This window comes from Agrilus planipennis, unplaced genomic scaffold (assembly GCF_000699045.2).
Source record: "Agrilus planipennis isolate EAB-ADULT unplaced genomic scaffold, Apla_2.0 scaffold169, whole genome shotgun sequence".
Lineage (NCBI taxonomy): Eukaryota > Metazoa > Arthropoda > Insecta > Coleoptera > Buprestidae > Agrilus > Agrilus planipennis.
This window is the reverse complement of record NW_020438936.1, coordinates 381,358-400,981: the sequence shown is the minus strand read 5'-3', so window position 1 is coordinate 400,981 and position 19,624 is coordinate 381,358. Positions and strand designations below refer to the sequence as shown.

General features: G+C 34.4%; 1 protein-coding gene across 10 annotated transcripts in view; it reads right to left on the bottom strand.

Moving 5' to 3' along the window:
• LOC108739418 (zinc finger homeobox protein 3) overlaps positions 1-19,624 on the bottom strand; it is a 339,092-nt gene that overhangs the window by 126,046 nt on the left and 193,422 nt on the right. The window contains exon 1 of one of the 10 annotated variants that reach the window (XM_018473316.2): positions 15,451-15,572. The exons of the other annotated variants lie outside the window; for them this stretch is intronic. The gene's annotated coding sequence lies outside the window, so the exon portion shown is untranslated. Of the gene's footprint in view, positions 1-15,450; positions 15,573-19,624 lie in introns of those variants that run through there. 10 annotated transcript variants of the gene reach the window in all.

Sequence of the window (19,624 nt, the reverse complement as noted above, 5' to 3'; positions counted from 1 at the left end):
TTGAAAGGGAAGTGCGATAACATCGGGGGAAAGTTTCACGTGAACAACACGACTACAAGCCCTTCGTGATGCCCTTTTCACTTAACTTATGTAGCTACATGTATGTATACGTACATATGTAGTGTGTATATGGTTGTGGTTGTGGTGGCATACGTTGAATACACTGCTCATCCTTCTACGTATGTATGTACGTGTGTTACCAGGGGAAGAAATACATCGAAGATTATTATCCCGTCCAGGTAAAAATAAAAATAAAGTACAAACTCAATATGTCTCCCTCTCTTTAACGAAGCGATTTAGAGATAAGAACATGAATAGTAAATAAAATATGAAAGTATTAGTTTTCCATTATTTATCTGCATCTTGTAAAGATATAAAGTAAAACGTAAAACCGAACATAAAAATTAGAAATTTGTTCGTCGGCATTTTTTCTTATTATGGACGAAAATGCATAATTTGGTGAACGTATAAAAATATAGAGTGTTTCTGAAGCTTTCGAGGGTGTTAACTATATTCAATTGGGAACCGCATTACGAGTAAGGTACCGTGGCTAAGAAAGAAAAAAAAATTGTAAGAAACCTAGACGAAGATGCAATCTGAAGCCGGCCCTGGGCGTGAACTTGAAACGTATTGAGGTTGCAATAACAATTAAGCAACTACGTCGATGAAAAATGTAAACAGTGACGGTTGTGGAACGACGAATAAAGTACACATCAACAGCTTACAACACATAATAATCTTTAGACGCCCACTGCGAAAGCGATAGCAATTAATTAAATAACTACTTTGTTTATCGCTAATAGTATGCAGTATTATTTAAAGTACACCTCGACATGGTTTTAGGAACACAAAATACAAAAGAAATACTCGTGGAGCACAGATGCTGTAGTTGATGGAACGCGGCGTTACAATGTCTTATTTCCCTGCCAGGGCCGGGCTGATCCTTGATTGTACTTTCAAATACGTTTTTCTCGAAAACGGCGGATATTCGGACTACCAAACATTTACTTAATTTGCTTGTTGTGTAGTACTCTGACACCCCCGCAAGCTTGCTACTTATTTCAGAAACACCTTGCATATTTTTTAAACCATGTGTCTGAAAATATCTCCAGTTTATTTGAAAACTGTTCTAAACTAATCTGACTCTCAAAATCTTTTGAACAAAGCGTAACACTCCTCAAAAGTTTTCAGGTGATTTAATAAAAGTGAAGGCTTACGAATAAGCATATAAATTGATGTTTGATGATTTGATGACCTTTTTGTTTTTGCTTTTAATGATATTAGATATGACATTTGTTCTATTATTTCGTAAACAAAATCTCAGGTACCTACCGTATGAGCTTTCCTCGTTTATCCGCAATCCGTCGAAACGACCACGGCCCGATAGTCGGTGTGTATGGTGGACGCAGTTACAGCTCTGCGTCAAGTGCTCGCGTTAGGCGCAGTTGTTAACCCGCTGCACATTTGAGTAACGCGGCGTGGAGTCGTAAGTTAATGCGAACAGTCGTAAACCACGTATACAGACGATTTACGGTAATTAACTATTTGTTGTTTACACTCCTCCAAGCGGCGCGCACTCGCGCTGGAAAAGAAAAACGTGAAGGGACGACGAGAGAGGCGAGCCGACTTTTAGAAGTGATCTTCGATGTCGTACAACATTAACTAAGAAACCAGGTAGTTGTCATCAGGACAGTCGTTGCGACACGAGTGCAAAAATGAAAACTACATTCTCTTCTGTTTTTAACAAATCCTTCAGATAATTGTTTCAAAAGTATTTTCAAAAGAGAAGCACACGCAAAAAGAACGTTCAATAGCGAAAACTCAACAAGAGGCTACTTTCTAATATAAATATCTTTTAAAGAAGAGAGAATAGGGTTTGTTGTAGTTTTTGAAACATGCAGTTGCATAAAATCCATAAAAAATGCTGACTGCAAAAACATGATCAATAATAATAATCGTAGAATGTAATACAATAGATAATAACTTATTCAAATTTTAATCAAATTTTCGATGATGGAATAACTAAGGATGGAAGTATGGGTAAAATGAGATAAAACAAAGGATAGCGCAGGATCAAGTCAAGAAATCAACAAGAAAACAGCCAGAAAGGATTTAGGACATCTTCTGAGACATGAAAGATTAAAAACATATTAAAAGCAAAAACAGGAGTAAAGAGAATGACCTACATTAGATTAATGTCCTTTAATAGCAATTAAGGATCCAAATATTGTACTTTTCCGAAAATGCAGATTTCTTCAAAACCGAAAATAGTGGAGGTGCATGTTCAACCAACCATCGGACTGACAACCGTTTAGTGGTGTACCAGTATTCTCATCTAAGAAAATCTATTTAATTTTAATTGAACCTAACCTAACCCGAATACACTTCTGCAGTCCAATATTATCACACTGTTTTTTCACTTCAATTGTTTTCTCTCCACATGCTTACTCTATTCCTGTATTTTTTTTATTTTAATAAAAAATTACAGATTAACACATTCGTCAATTAATTTAGACTCACTTTGAACTCACTACATGGCCCGCCTCGAAAACGTGTAACACATGGTGTCAGTTAAATTGACTTCGATCAGCTGTCTGATATTTTTAATTTTTTTATAAGCGTTAGTCTGTTACCGTGTTATGCTTCACCTTTTTGATGCTATACTTTTTCTAGTTCGGTGCGTTAATAGTAAGATTTTAGGATGATGTGGAATTTGCGCGTGCACAGCTAACGAAAATTCAACAGTATGCAGTTAGCACGTTGATATTATTTAACTGTCATCATCATCATAAGGTCGTCAGTCCTAAGACTGGTTGGACACGTACCTCCACTCTTTCCTATCCTGAGCTAAACTTTGCATTTCCCTAAAACTAGAACAGTCCTCATTCTTAACTATTTGCGAACAGTAATCTAATCTAGGTCTACCTCTACCCCTCCTAACTCCGGTTTCTGCCACTAATATGTCTCTGACTAGACCATCATGCCTGAGAAGGTGTCCTACCAACCTATCTCGCCTATTTTTGATTGACATCCATAGAGTCAATCTAAAAAATTGTTTAATTAAATAAATTAAATAGTAGCTACTAGCTGAAACTGCTCAAATTTCGATGGATAGATACCGTTGCAGATGGTACATGACAATCAAAGAAAACTTTCCTGTCATAACGTAATCTAAACCCTTGGTGGATAGACAAGCTAGGCAAATGCCTAGGGGCACAAGGTTTGGAACAGGCGCCCGCGGACGTTTTTAAACTTGAAAAAAATTAAGGAAGTACGTACTTACAGAAAAATTACTTACTTATTAGAGAGATGCAGAGCTTCCAAAACGGGCCCTGTACCCCATTACGCCGATATTAATTTGCAAAATACATTACCGCCAGAGGGTCGTCTATGAGGTGTTAACCTAGGATGCTTTCGACATTAAATAGCTACAGTTTGCATTAGAAATAGGGCCGCATATGTACATTCAGAACATCACGATATATTTGATGTGCATAAGTACACACACAATTATTTTTAAATTATAAATGCACCTGTCATGCATGCTCCGTGCAGGTAATTAGTTAATTATTGCCGAATGCTTTTTGGGGTGAATATGAGAGCGACGGGGTGTATCGGAAACCTGGCAGTTTCTCAAACAATTACAACGACTAATTACGCGATCAAAAGCAATTATCAGACGGTCAAATTACAACTTCAAACTTCCTCTTCGCCCTCTTTTAATTACTGTTAATTACACGAAATTGGTTCGTCCTTGGCAACTTGAACAACCGAATTAATGGTAGGAATCACCTTATAATACGAAGAGAACGTACTAATTGTACTTATTAAAGCGCAAATGACGTATGAAAAAATTATAAATAAACCTGTCTCTTACAACAAATAAAACAATTTATATAATATGCATTTTTCTGCGTTTATCTTACACGTTTTTGCTCAAGACCATCAACAGACCGCTGAAGATGGAAATACTACAGAAGAAAATTTGGTACTAAAAACAACGATGAAGCTGGATGACAAATTATTTTACATATTTATTAATTTACATATAACTACCACAACTCTTCCATCAAATTAAGACGATGTATTGGTCCCAGGATTAGTAGATTAGTATAGGTAGTTTAGAATACCATGAACTTACAAATGCGCGAAAAGTCGGCCCTACTGCATTGATATTGTACATTGAGAAAACGTTGTAGCGGCTGTTATTCTACTGATTCTAACTATGTGCCTCGCTCTATAGCCAGAGAAGGAAATAAAGCTACAGATAAAACTGTAAAAATAAAAAGTAATGCCAATTAATGGAGGAGGTTTGTCACTGTGCAACCCAAAACAAGGTCCATGCCATTCTAAATTATCTACATTGTATACGAGGGCGGTTTAATAAGTACCCGTGTTAGAAATGAAGACACCTTTTTTTAGTTTTTTTTTTATTTTTCAACATAGTCCCCTTTTAGAAAGATACACTTCTCCCAACGACCCTGTCATTTTTTTTTACCCCTCCAAAAAATAAGATTTGTCGAACTCTCCAAAATTCCCCCTGTCTCGGCGATGACTTCCTCGTTTGAGCTAAATTTCTTTCTCGCTAATCATTTCTTCATGGTAGGGAACAAGATGAAGTCACAGGGAGTCAAATCGGGGTGTGCGGCAGCAAATTCTTAACGTAATTCATGCATTTTGGCGGCAACAACTCCTGATGAATGTGCCGGTGCGTTATCGTGTTGAAAACGCACCCCCTATTTCGTCAAATGCGTCCGTGTCTCCTTCAATTTTTTTTTCGAAACGGTTCAATAACTCACTGTAGTATTGTCCAGTGATCGTTCTTCCTTTTCCTAAAAAATCCGTGAAATGGTCGTAGATGGCGAAATGTCTCCATAAACAGTATTCAACTTTGTTTTCATCTCCTCGCATTTTTTCCCAACCAAAAACAAAAAGCGAGTTACCGAACAATACTGCTCTTTTTCAGTTGCTCAGTCGAATGACTGCCAAATCCAAACTAACCTATCAATCAGTCTGAAATTCGTTTTGGCGCGGTTTGATAGATGGCAGCACACGATGACAACACCAATTTCCCCCAGGAACGTCCACTGTCTTCAAGCACGGGTACTTATTGAACCGCCCTCGTATATACAGAGTGTAACAGAAATAACTGCCGAACTTGGAGGAGATGATAGAGTATTTTAAAACATGAAAATTAAGTAAATGCTACAATGTCTGAAAGTTATTTGTTTATCCGAAACATTACCATTATTAAATTGTTATGTTTATCTAATACATTCGATAATCTGCAAAGTTGTCATCGCACTACGCTACTCGGTAGCCAACAACAGATATGTTGCCAATTCACTTCCAGGACCGGCTTCGGATTGTTTGCATCCTGCAAAGCTCGGCACTTATTTCTGCTACACCTTGTATAACTACCATGTTAAATTATTAAAGAACTAAACGAATATACAAATGGAAATTACAAACAGAAATAAGTTGGCTGGACAATTCTTTTAACTACCTATTACAAATAAGTAATAGGCGTTTGCCTATCGACGCCCTGTATGTATTTTTTTGTACTTAGCAACGAGTAAATAGCGCAACAATTAAACTATACACATATGCTAACAATTATTCGTAGTTTACGAACCATGGCGATGTGTAACGAACGCGTTACGAAACATTGTGGCGAACAATGTGTTCTCGTTATATCACGTATCGACTATTTAAAAAAAAAAGCACATAGCCCTACGCAATTTATCGCGCTTTTAATAATATAAAACGTAATCTTCGTTATATGCGAATTGTAACAGACAAAGGAGTTGTGGTGCTAATAGAAAATTAACTAGGCGATTCAATTTATTAGGTATACGTAGTTAAAAGTCGATAGATTTCTTGTTGTACACAAAATAGCTTTTACGAATTTGGATGTGAAACTGCGATAATTTGAAGCGTATTAAAAACTTTATTAACTGATTCATAACACATGTGCGAGACGCAGCAACAAACAAGGAGAACGCGGTAAAATGAGCGTTAGCCAGTTTTAGAGAAAAAAAAATGATTATTTCGTAATGATTCTAATTATAAGCAAAAATTACGCTATAATTGCTGCGAATTCTGACAAAAAATGACGCTAAGATACAGTTCGTTAATTGTGACTGAAAGCACAATAATTTTGTTACTTGGGAGATATCTCAGAAAAGTTCCAAAACATTCCATAATAATATAAATAGGTGGGTGGTAGATAGTTGATGCGAGTCGATTAAGGGAATTTCGCTGAAGGACGAAAACTGAAACGGTAAAAATGTTTTGAAAAAATTTATGAAACCACTGAAATAAATTACTTATTACTAATTACGTGTAATTATACAACACGCTACTGAAGTGAAACTTCTTCAAACACACAAACATAGGATAGGGGTTAAGGAATTGGTTTAATGCTATTATTTGTAGACTATGCTTCGCACGGGTGCAATGCTGATAGTAAATATACTGTAGAATGTCTTTATATACAACAATCACAGCTTTTTTGTCATTACACAATACAAACCGGCCAGTACCGCCGCAACCGCTATGTCCCTGCATTTTAAGTCTGTAATATCTTCGAAAATATTCATTTAAATTATATTCTGTAAAGGGCCATATTGATCTATATTAAATGCACAATGTATTTAAAAGTACTTAATTGGATATGGATTAATGCTGTTTTGCGTAAAATTGCTTCGTAAATAAGTCATTATTTCTCGTAAAAAGTAAAGGATAAAAAATGGTTATTGTGAGTTATCCCTAAGAGGTAGACATATACCATCGCGGACTTTTTTGGAGACTTTTTTAAGGTGTACAATACTCGAGTACATTATGTTGATCTATCTCGTAGGGTTCAGTTAGCGTTTGCAATGTAAGCGCAAAAAAATGTGTTTATTTATGACATCACATTACAAACCTCTAAAATTATCAGCGTTCCTCTACTATATTATGCATGTATTATAAATATAAACCTTCCTCTTCAATTACTCTATCTATTAAAATAAAACGCATTAAAATCCGTTGCGTAGTTTTAAAGATCTGAGCATACATAGGGACAGACAGCGGGGGAAATGCGTTGCATGATTTCGTTACATGTATAGCAACTCGCATGAAACGAACTTACCCTACCGTGCGTAANTCAATTTGAGGTAAATTATATAGTGGAAAGAAAATTGAGAATAAATTTTCAAATTAATATAGGAAAGTATATTTAAACGTATTTTTTATAGATAATAAACTTCTTTTGAGGTTTGGACGCCAACCTTATCGTTTTTTCTAGTATTGCATGACTGATCTATGTTTTTCATGACTTATGTGTTTTTAGACAAATTAAAATAAAATTTTCAGAATTATCCGGACCCTACATACAATTACTTGGCAACTCCTGCGTCTAAACTCTAAACAATTACTGACTATTATTTTACGATTATTGTTTCCTTTCATGGAGGTCTACTTCGGACTCAAACAATGTGTTTTAGTTGAAGATTTATACAAATAAAAATTACGGAAAATCTGTGTCAGATCACGTTGTATTTTATGTATATTTACCTATATAAATAATACTGAAGACATTGAACTTGTAAAAATGTACAAGTCAAACAATTGACAGAAATTAAGTTGTAAAATATATCTACCTATCGATACGTGAATTGATTAGATACCAATTCGGTGAAAAATAGAAAACGCCGCGGACTAATAGACATATGAAAAATTAATCATCATTTAATAAATACCTATAGGTACTAGGTACTACACAAAAGAACAAATTATATGTTAACAATTACAGTAACTATACGCATACACAATGATAACCCTAATAATACTGCTACTAGTATCTATACACAGTGTAAACTCTATCACATATATATGGAAGCAGAAGGGATAATAAAAAAAAACAGAATTTTACAAAACTTAAATATAATGATAAGTTAGGACCGACTTAACCTTTATAGTCATGTTCATTGTTCACCATTTGAATGTAATTTATTTTGTTTTGTTACAGATAATCTTTCTAAATTACATCAATTAATTTCAATATCATGTTTACTTATCTCAAGGATTTTTAACTTTTTATTTATTTCCAAAATATTGATAATATACTGATCATAAAAATTTAATTAGAGCAAGGAGGGACTGGTTGTGTATAGAGTTAAATTGGGTTATACTGAAACATCTCAAAATCTTATTCCATTTCGCTTGGCATTTTACGAACACAGATAAGTGTTGACATCATAAGTATTTAAGTTTTCCATGAAATTTGGCCTCCCTTATAGCGTAACATTTATTATTTTGATAAGTCGGCTAAGGGTAGGTGTTGCTCAATTTGCCCAGAATTAACCCCCTCGTTTATGTTCTTCATCTCTGAATTGAAACTACAGATTAACAACCTGATAATTACTATTTACTGTATAATCTTCAGTATAAAGAATATAGATTACAAATTTAGAACCTTCAGAAAAAATAAAAAATAATATTAATTAACTCATACTTGCACGTGCATATGAGTTTTGGTTGAAATAGATCAAAAATTCTGAATCATACATTGAGTATTAATGTACCTGAGTACGTACACGTATGTACATAAATAATGTACATAATGCATATACATAGTTCATTAAACGCAAGTAAATGTTGGAAAATGTCATCATGGAATTAAAAGTATCATAGCGTGCTATGACGGTAGCTACACCCACATGCCTTTTTTATTTAAAATCAAACGCCGTATACACATAAATCATTACATAATTATAAAAATATGCTTTTAACGTAACAACACCTGAATGCGACATACTTAATACATGGGTATACGTATATGTGACCAAGTAACATTTTAAAGGACTCATTGTGAGCACGATACAGTGGTGGCTGCCAATAAACGGACGAGAATACGTAAGACTAAGTTACGCTTTATCATCAATCCCAAGACTAGTTGGAGATGCACCTCCAGTTTTTCCTTTCCTGGGCTAATCTTCGCATTTGCCTAAAACTAGAACATTCCACATCTAATCTAATTTGTTCTCTTTATTCTTCTTGTAACTCCTGTTCTGCTTCTAATATGCCTTTAAGTAGCCCTTCATGCCTGAGAAGGTGTTCTACCAACCTATCTGGTCTGTTCCTTATTGACTTTTCCATTTCGAACGTTTCTAACCTTTTCTTTTCCACCGCGCCCACCGTCCTTGTTTTGCACCCGTACATTGCCGCGCTCTAGACATACACCATTAACAATCTTTTTCGAAGTTCTAAACAAACATTTCGCGAGCATAAAAGTGATTTTTTCTTGTTGAAAGTGATATGACCCTGCGCTATTACATCTCTATTTTTCCTTCCATTCTGAGTTATCTGGTTTCCCGGATAAGGAAAATTAGCCACTTCTAATTTTTCGTCTCGTTATACTTATTCGGTGTTTATTTACATAGTTAGTTTATATTCTACTCCTTGTAATAATAAACAGTCAAATAACTAACTCCAATGTTTACTTAGGTTAGGTTATGATTTAAATTGATTTTTTGATTACTACACCATATAAGTATGCCATAGTTTCTGACCAAAAGTTAAACGGAAAGTATTCATTTTACAGCTTAATGTATCCCTGTAAAGCTTTTAAACTAGGTATAGGTATCTACCTATTTAGCATATTTTCATTGGGATAATACAAACCAAAATATATTTACACGTACCTTTTAGATGTCTGTATAGCTAGCATTTGTAAAGCGAACAGAATAGAATAATTTTTTGCTGAAAATTTAGCGCTAATTGAGTGCTATTTTAGTGTCAAAGTTGTAAATTTGACGCTCTTTTGAGAAGTTAAGAAAACCTTTCAATGTTAGCTTTATATAACGAAAACAGAAAAAATTAGCGGATGAAGTTAATCATGATCAAGGTAATTAGTGCATAATGAGTGCTGATTATGAGACAAAAATGTAAATATCAATATAGGGCACTGTTTATTTGATTCGACAGGTTCTGAGCATCCAAGCACTATATTTTCTCCTAAATTATTAAGTGCTCAATATATGTTGATAATAAAACGATACCTTGCTTAATGTACGAGCCGCCACTGGTATAAAACATTATATGTTACTTTTCTTTTTCGACATTTAATAAAAGTGCTATAAAAATAAATTTATTTTCTGCCTTACAGCAATAATAAAATAAAATCGTTCATATCTAGTGGAATACTAATCTGAAAATGCGAAATGTCACTTCAGTATGTATACCTAGTATAAATAATATTGAGAGATTGCATGTGAACTAATTATTTAACGACACACGACGTATTCTGTCTTTCATACGCCCTTAAGTTACAACGGACAAATGAGAGGGAATATAATCTGTTAGGCACCATACAAAATTTTCTATGTTACAAGTGAGTTCAATGTCGATAACGTGAACGAACTTCGAAATGATTGCATGCGTTTTTATACAATAGACGAACAAACTCATTGCTGCTAGCAACCTTCTTCTATCTTCTTAGCCTCGTATACACTCGTCTATTAGGTACTCATTTTAAAAATATACAATATTCTGCAGAAAATCGACATTAAAACTGTAGCCTAATCGCTTGGCGTATTGATTCTTTTATAATAGTGGTCCTTCGAGCCGGATTTTGTGCAATTTTGATGTAGTGAGCTTATCAACCAACCAATACAGTCAAGAAAGCATTGACGGAATAAACAAATTAGGTAAATAATTAATAAAGTCTTGTATTTTAACGGTTACCACACCAAATACTAATGCTAAAATACTTATTTTTGTCTACTAAGTTGACGGAGGTAGTGACTACTTTGAATAATAATTAATTAACCAATCAAAAGACTGCAAATATCATCTAAAGATTTTTCGGCAAATATGGCTATATCTAGCACACATCTTTGCATATGTTTTGTAGATGACGTAAGTGTCATAAATCAGACGCCATTACGAAGCAATTAAAAAACTGTAAATTACTTAAACAAATATCTACCGTAATCAATTAATTAACAAGAAAACGCCAATTAAATGGTACCTATTGTAATGGGCTCAATAAAATATAACTATTGTTGGTTTTATTATACGAACGAAGCATCATTATCTCTCATTAGCCAATAGCAAAAATTGAAGGACAATTTGATATGTATTATATCGTTAAATAACAACTGATTATAAATTTATTCATTTAATAATTGCCTTTTTAAAAACAAATGACGATACTATAACCGAGGATACGTGAATAACGAAAAACAGAGGAAATCTAGAGACGTTTTTATAGAAAATCGGAAACCTTTTAAAGACTATGAAACCTACAATTATTGTTTATCACTCTATTCAGTATATTCAAAAACAAAGAGAAAAAATGGATTTCAAGTACATTTTCAATTATTGTGACACACTGCCTTCCTTAAAAACGTTGACCTAAATAATATTGTGTGCTACTGAAAATAGTGCGAATCAATAATAAGATTTATCCGGAGCTACCGTCGAGTTGATGTTTCTTTCGCGGCCCACGACATCTTGAAATACCTCTAATAGATGTCTATTAAACGTAATGTTTGTTTTGTTTTTGTTTTTACCTGCATCATTTTTGTTTTTACTTATTATTAAGCTTTATAGGTAAAGGAATATTGGAGTATAAGAGGTCATTCTTAAACGACATTTAGCAGAGGGTTGTTTGGCCCGATGTAAAAACTCCGTCCGACCAGTTATAGTTTGGCGTATCGGTTACAAAATAAAGTCGAACCCGACCGGGTCATATTTAACACTCGTCAAAACAAAAGCCACCTAATTTTATATGGGCAATAAAGACCACCTCGCGGGCAGCTTCCATTACATACTACCACCGCCACCTTAGACCGCTACAACGAATACAGCGCGGGATGTTATGGCCATCAACTCAATAATTAACGTCACACTCATTTATGAAGGTCACCTTCTTTGTGGCAGCCCAAATTTGGCTTAATTGTTCTAGATGTTGAACCGTCTACTTCATTCGTTGGATCACGCTAGTTCCTTCAGCTAACTGCCTACTTGTTTGAAAGCCATCCTCATACTGATGGACGAAAAAGTGAAATAAAATCAAAAGGAAACGTAAATAAAAGAACTAGAGTAGAATCCGCTTATAATGACATCGAAGGGAAATGACAAATACGTCATACTAAGTCATAGTCTTACAAAATAAACAACTTTCTATTTTGATTAGTTATTTAGTTTAATAGAGCGAAAAACTACAAATTGTATATATTTATTAACAGAAAAAGAAAAAGAACGATGAATTGTAATATATAAACATAAGAAGGGTCAGAAAAATGAGCGAAAATGTTATCATTAATCATTTGGGTCACTATTGCCGGATATGATTTCATGAGAATCAGTCATAATAAACGATATGTCATTTTAAACGGAGTCATTACATACAAATTTTCCTGTAGAGAATTTAATATGAAAACCAAACTTCACACTGCAATTAGTTCATATTAAGCGGTTGGTCAATACAGGCGGAGTCATAATAAACGAATTCCACTGTATACAGAAAGATCCTCGAATTTAATACTGTACTCGTAAATTAATTTATTCTTTGGGATTGGTCTATTATTTGTGCTAAATGTGTTCTTTTTGAAGATCTAAATTAGATAAACATTTATTTTGAACTAGGACAAGCTGAAATGACATTCTTAATTGCTTTTGTTATTACGTTCACGGAGACGTTTGTTATAAATTTATCTTGTTAATGGTATTAACAACGAATGACCAAAAGCGTAAGAACCTGCAATAATTGTTTGTATTTTCATAAGTAGGTACAAAATAGTTCAAGGATAATAACGTACACGAAAACATTGAAAATTCTAGTCTCGAATCCATCCAATCCTTTTTTTTTTTTTCATGACCAGAATTTATTCTGAGACCGTATGAAAAAGCGTGACGTGTTTCTTGAATACGAAAATAACAACAAACTGTTAAGGTAATTATGTATTAAGCACGACGGCTTCTTACGTTTTAATTCGAAATGGCTTTATGGTTGCAATTAACGTTTCTAAGAAGGTGGCCACACAAAATTTACTCACTCACTTCTCCGGCATAGGTGCGAACTTAATAAACACACACCGAAGAAACGATGACTCTAAAATAATAATTTATTAGGCATGGAAGATATGGCAGAATTACAAATGAACCCTAGCAATAGAACCAACATTCAATCGAAACTCATTTTTTCGGTATTTATTATAAAAGATGGGGAATGAAACATATCATAAACGTGCACAAAATAAGTATCATTTGTGTATTTTGCCGTTAAGGTAGGCAAAAAAGCATAATTGGAACACTGTATCGACCGGGAATTGAACTGGGCCTGCTGATGATAGGCTGAGATCGCTTGTGTGGTTGCAGTGGTAGAGGTGCTTTAAAATGTCATGGGCCGCGAAATACGCGACTATTAAATATGTAAGCAATAACGCCCAGACAGCCGATGGGTTTGGTATGTATGAAATGTGTGAGCAACAATGATCCTGTTGTTTGTCAGTCACCAACTGATATTCCATAACCTAATCTATTTTAACTAGTCTAATTAAAATGAGATGGTACAAATGCATAACGAAGATCTATGCGTATCAATAATACTGAAGACAATGAAACAAAAGAGTTAATGTAAAAATATGCAACTATTATTCTGGAAACCTATTATTAAAAGAAACTTTAAGTACGACCCTGTTATCGACCAATAAACTAACATAACGAAATCAAATGGAACAACTGAATAAGGAACATGTATGTCCATAATATCGAGGACTACGAGGGTGGATTGATAAGTTTCCGGCCTGACCAAGAAAAACAAGGTTTTTAAAAATTTTTTTTTTTTATTTCTCAACATAATCTCCTCCAAGGCTGATACATTTCTCATAGCGGTGTTCCAGTCTATTAATGCCATCTCTATAGACTGATTCGTCAAGCTCCTCAAAATAACCATTTACAGCTTCGATTACTTCTTCATTGTCCGCAAATCTCTTACCGCCAAGCCATTTTTTGAGATTAGGGAACAGAAAATAGTCACTCGGGGCTAGGTCTGGAGAGTAAGGAGGGTGCGGCATCAATTCAAACTTTAGATCGTTGATTTTAGCCGTCGCAACGATTGACGTGTGCGCTGGTGCGTTATCGTGATGAAACAAGATTTTTTTCTTCGCCAGATGAGGTCGTTTAATTTTCACCTCGTGGCTCAAACGTTGCAATAAGTCTGCGTAGTATTGACCAGTGATAGTATTACCCTTTGCAAGGTAATCAATGTATATAATACCTCTTGCATCCCAAAAAACAGTAGCCATAACCTTGTTCGCCGAAAAAATTGTTTTTGCCTTCTTTGGAGTTGGTTCCCCTGGTCCAATCCACTGTTTAGACTGTTCTTTGGTTTCAGGAGTGTAGTGGTGGACCCACGTTTCGTCAACGGTTACGAATCGACGCAAAAATTCGCTTGGATTACGCTTATACAATGACAAATTTGCGGTAGAAATGTTTTTTCGAATCAATTTTTGGTCGACTGTTAGCAAACGCGGCACCCATCTTGCACAGAGCTTTTCCATATGCAAATGTTGGTGCAAAATATGTTGCACACGTTCATATGACATCTTACAGGTCTCAGCTATCTCACGCACTTTCAATCTGCGGTCTCCCAGCACTATTTGATGAATTTTTTCGATCATATCTGGAGTTGTGACCTCAACGGGGCGTCCTGAGCGAGGCCCATCAGAGGTGCTCACACGACCCTTTTTAAACTCGGAAACCCACTGCTTAACGGTTGAATATGACGGGGAGGATGTCCCCAGTGTTGAGTCCATCTCTTTTTTAATTTCCTTCGGCGTTAACCCCTTCAAATAAAAGTATTTGATGACAGCACGATTTTCCTGCTTTTCCATTTTTACGAAAACCACAGAGGCGTCTTGTTCAGCGTGCTGTCAAACCTACACTAGCAAGGAGATCGGGCTGAAACTATAGCTACAAGCTATCCAAGGATGGTACTATAGAATGTCACCTCAAGGTAGGCCTAGTGGCGTCATCTCTTGGTTAGGCCGGAAACTTATCAATCCACCCTCGTATATAGGAAATAAGCAAAGCAAGTTACCTCTATAATTTTCACATAATTTAATTTAATAGAAGATAATCCTATTTACATAATACAACCTAACCTAACCTAACCTAACTTAATCTATATCAACTCAAATATATTACAGAAGTGTATAAAATACATACGTATACGTATCAGAGACTAGATCACACCTGCTGTAGGTAACAAACTGCATATAAATTAAATTATTATTACACATAACTTTTGTGATAATAAACATCATATAGGACTGTTAAATGACTAAAACAAACTCCTATCGGAGCCTTAGCTGTAGGTAAACTTGAAATTTACATTAAATTCTAATGTACTGTTCCATATTAAAATTCAAAATATAAATAAAAGTTAGCACTTACAGAGTAAAATTGCTGCAATATGAAGTAAGGATGTTGTAAAAACAAGATTTTTTAAACAACAATTACAGCACTGAAGGTGGTACGCGATAAACATAATATAGCACATCGATGTAAGCATTGTAAGACTAAAACAGTCATATCACTTAATACATCAACTAACTAGCAGCTTTATCTCAAATCAATCCTTTTAATGTATGATTAGAACGTAATTAATTCATTGCCGATAACTGAGAATTACCTAATTAGACACTGATAACAATCAAAATGTTTCAACGATAGCTTATCGATGTTCAACTAAGGTAAACAGTATATCCACGGCATAATATTACCGATTTTAAATAGATTTTAAAAACTTATAAAAACACATTATACATTGCAGAAAAAATCAGTTAATTCTATTTATTACTTTTTTTTTACAAACACTGTAATTTTAGAACGACTTGAAATATGAAAACGCATGGGCTATGCTTATATTCGGCGGGTATTTCGTTTTATATGTATTTATACTAAAAAAAGTAAATATAATTGATTAGATACCAATTCGGTGAAAAATAGAAAACGCCGCGGACTAATAGACATATGAAAAATTAATCATCATTTAATAAATACCTATAGGTACTAGGTACTACACAAAAGAACAAATTATATGTTAACAATTACAGTAACTATACGCATACACAATGATAACCCTAATAATACTGCTACTAGTATCTATACACAGTGTAAACTCTATCACATATATATGGAAGCAGAAGGGATAATAAAAAAAAACAGAATTTTACAAAACTTAAATATAATGATAAGTTAGGACCGACTTAACCTTTATAGTCATGTTCATTGTTCACCATTTGAATGTAATTTATTTTGTTTTGTTACAGATAATCTTTCTAAATTACATCAATTAATTTCAATATCATGTTTACTTATCTCAAGGATTTTTAACTTTTTATTTATTTCCAAAATATTGATAATATACTGATCATAAAAATTTAATTAGAGCAAGGAGGGACTGGTTGTGTATAGAGTTAAATTGGGTTATACTGAAACATCTCAAAATCTTATTCCATTTCGCTTGGCATTTTACGAACACAGATAAGTGTTGACATCATAAGTATTTAAGTTTTCCATGAAATTTGGCCTCCCTTATAGCGTAACATTTATTATTTTGATAAGTCGGCTAAGGGTAGGTGTTGCTCAATTTGCCCAGAATTAACCCCCTCGTTTATGTTCTTCATCTCTGAATTGAAACTACAGATTAACAACCTGATAATTACTATTTACTGTATAATCTTCAGTATAAAGAATATAGATTACAAATTTAGAACCTTCAGAAAAAATAAAAAATAATATTAATTAACTCATACTTGCACGTGCATATGAGTTTTGGTTGAAATAGATCAAAAATTCTGAATCATACATTGAGTATTAATGNTCGGTTAACGAATCTCCATAAAATGACGTGTAAAATTACAATTTTTTAAAATTTCAATAACTTTTTAACGGTTTAGTAAATCGATTTGCAATTTTTACAGGAGTTTTACAATTAAATGAGGAAGGTTCGTCTAAATTTTTATTTGTCTCGTAGCATTCTGACATACCTCCCAAACATCCTTAAGTGAGAATCTTTACTGTTTGTTCTTTCGTTTTTTTTTAACGTGAATCGTCACCAAACATTATGGACAGACAGAACTATAAGGCATATACATTTGTGGCGAATTAAGAAACGAACATAGCGATATTCTGCTGCATGGAATCTTTAAAGGACAGCATCATCTCTCGAAAAATACGACGTTTAGGACAAATTTTAGAGAATTAGACGATATTTTCAGGTACACTTGGCTGAAAAGAAAATTTTGCTTGTGCAACATAAAACTAAAAAATTCTCACAAGAAAATACATAACATTTATGTTCGATTAACCTTTTGTTTTACCGAATACAGGCAAATCAAGAACAGAACATAGGGATCAACATCACCTTCTGAAAAATAAATGCATGGTACTTGTCTAGAAGCCTAGACGATGGGACCGTCGCTCCAATGGGTGTAGCGTGGAAAGGGTGGGGAAGACCCAAGGACATCATCCCCATTGATAAGAAGTGAGGCCGGTGATGTGGAGAAAGAGGAGTTGGAGATATAGTCTCACTTAGTATCATACATTACATGGTTAATTGTCAGGTAAGCGCTCCACTACATCACAACCCCTACCCACCCTCTATGTGCCTTACTTCACCTTTAACCTACACAAAGTTCTTAATTTATCCTTACATTAAATTTAAAAACAAACTATTTCTTAAACCTTTCCCCTGCGTCTCCACACTGTCCCCCACCAACTTTTACTTTTTTAGGATTGTTCAAGGACAGCATCCTTCCACCCCTTCCCCCACCGTTCGAACGAGCGTTCCATCATCTAGACATCTAGCGTTTACCTCCCCCATCTCCAGCTCACGACCCTCACTATTAAAAAAAAAGGCGACGAAATCGTTGGACCTCCCTCTACCTCTTGCACCCCCCACAACCCCTATCTGAACGACGTTCCCACCACCAAAATAATTACCAAATACAATTTAATGCCTTTGAAAGGTGTTACCGTTTCTTCAAAATATTTCAAGAATCCGACAATTTCGTTCAGCGAAGAAAAAACAGGCACTCTACAATGTTATGAAGACATTATTGAAATGTTTTTAATTGCTCTAAATATTTGCTGATCCGTAACCATTAATAGAAAAGTCAACAAGGCGTCTAAAAATTACAAAATGTAATTATACACAGAGGAATGAGAGCGAGTGGACTTTTAATTCAACACGATAAGTTTACTGTTTACCATACAGAGCAGTGCGGTGCATGGAGTATGTTTGCATAGCGTTCTCTGGCTAGTTGCCCACACCCACTGCAACATAATATCATTTGTAATTGAATCGATTAATATGCGCTTATTGTAACGGTAATTATTCAATTAAACTGCAATTTCCATCAAACGGAGCGCAAACGTAAACTATTAATTAACCGAAATGTTGCGCCACAACTATTATTAATTACAATAAGAACAATAATTATTGTATGGGATCGCTTTGTTGTCTTCTGATAATCATTACCATTTTAATTGGATATTGGAAAATGTGCTTTTTCAACGTGCAATTAACGTTCGAATTGTACTCGTAATGCAATTAAAATTTACAAATATTGCATTAATTGCGAGTAATTAATCACAAAACAAAATGTGGCATAAATTGAATGGATTTGAAAGAGTTAAATATGAAAGTACTGAAACGAGAAAACGCAGCCAACCTGGAGATAAAATCGAAGTAAATTATAGTCAGCGCAATGTTAAATGACGCCGACTTTTAATTACTGTCATAAAATTGAGAAAATCGTTTCAACCAGTTGTAGTAGTTTTCGGCCAAGTGATAATTACGGTAGGCTAGATCAAAAACTTTTCAAAGGGATCATAAAACTTATTTTGGGTTAAACTCTTTTAAAATGTTAATAATTTAAAGTATAATGTTATGATAACTTCACTAGACGTTGCACCTACTGGAAATGATTCTCAAACAAATTACAGTGGATTTCACTTATTACGACCTTGGTTATAGCGACCATTGTGCTATAACGACGTCATATGTAAGTTCCTTGAATTTACAGCATTCTAGAATAAAATTCATGTGGTTATAGCGACTTCGGATGTAACGCCGAGTTCGGGTATAGCGACTGTTTTTAATGAATTATTTGTAACAAATCCCTAGTAATCCCATGCAGATATAGCGACCGGTGTCGGCCGCTAAAGACACAAAAAGCTTTCTTATCTTTTGTTTACATTCACACAAATAGTCAACAAATGTGGTGACCTTTGCCGTTGTTTCTGAGTACCAACTGCGTTTAGTAAACTTTTAAATAAGTATGACTTCCAGATGTACATTTACTGTTAAAAAAAAAGGCGAAAATTGTTTCAAAATTGAAAAACAGTATGTGTCTGTATCTTTTTTAACTTTGCCTGTAACGACTTCTGGATATAACGACGAAATTACAGTGGTCTCTTCGTTGTCGTTATACGCGAAATCCACTGTACTTGCGTTTGCAAGAAAGTATCGGACTTATGTGTGCTAGCATATTTAATTAGACGAAAATTAACGATTCTTGTAAAAATGGTTACAAACAGTCCACAAGAAATAGAAGGTATA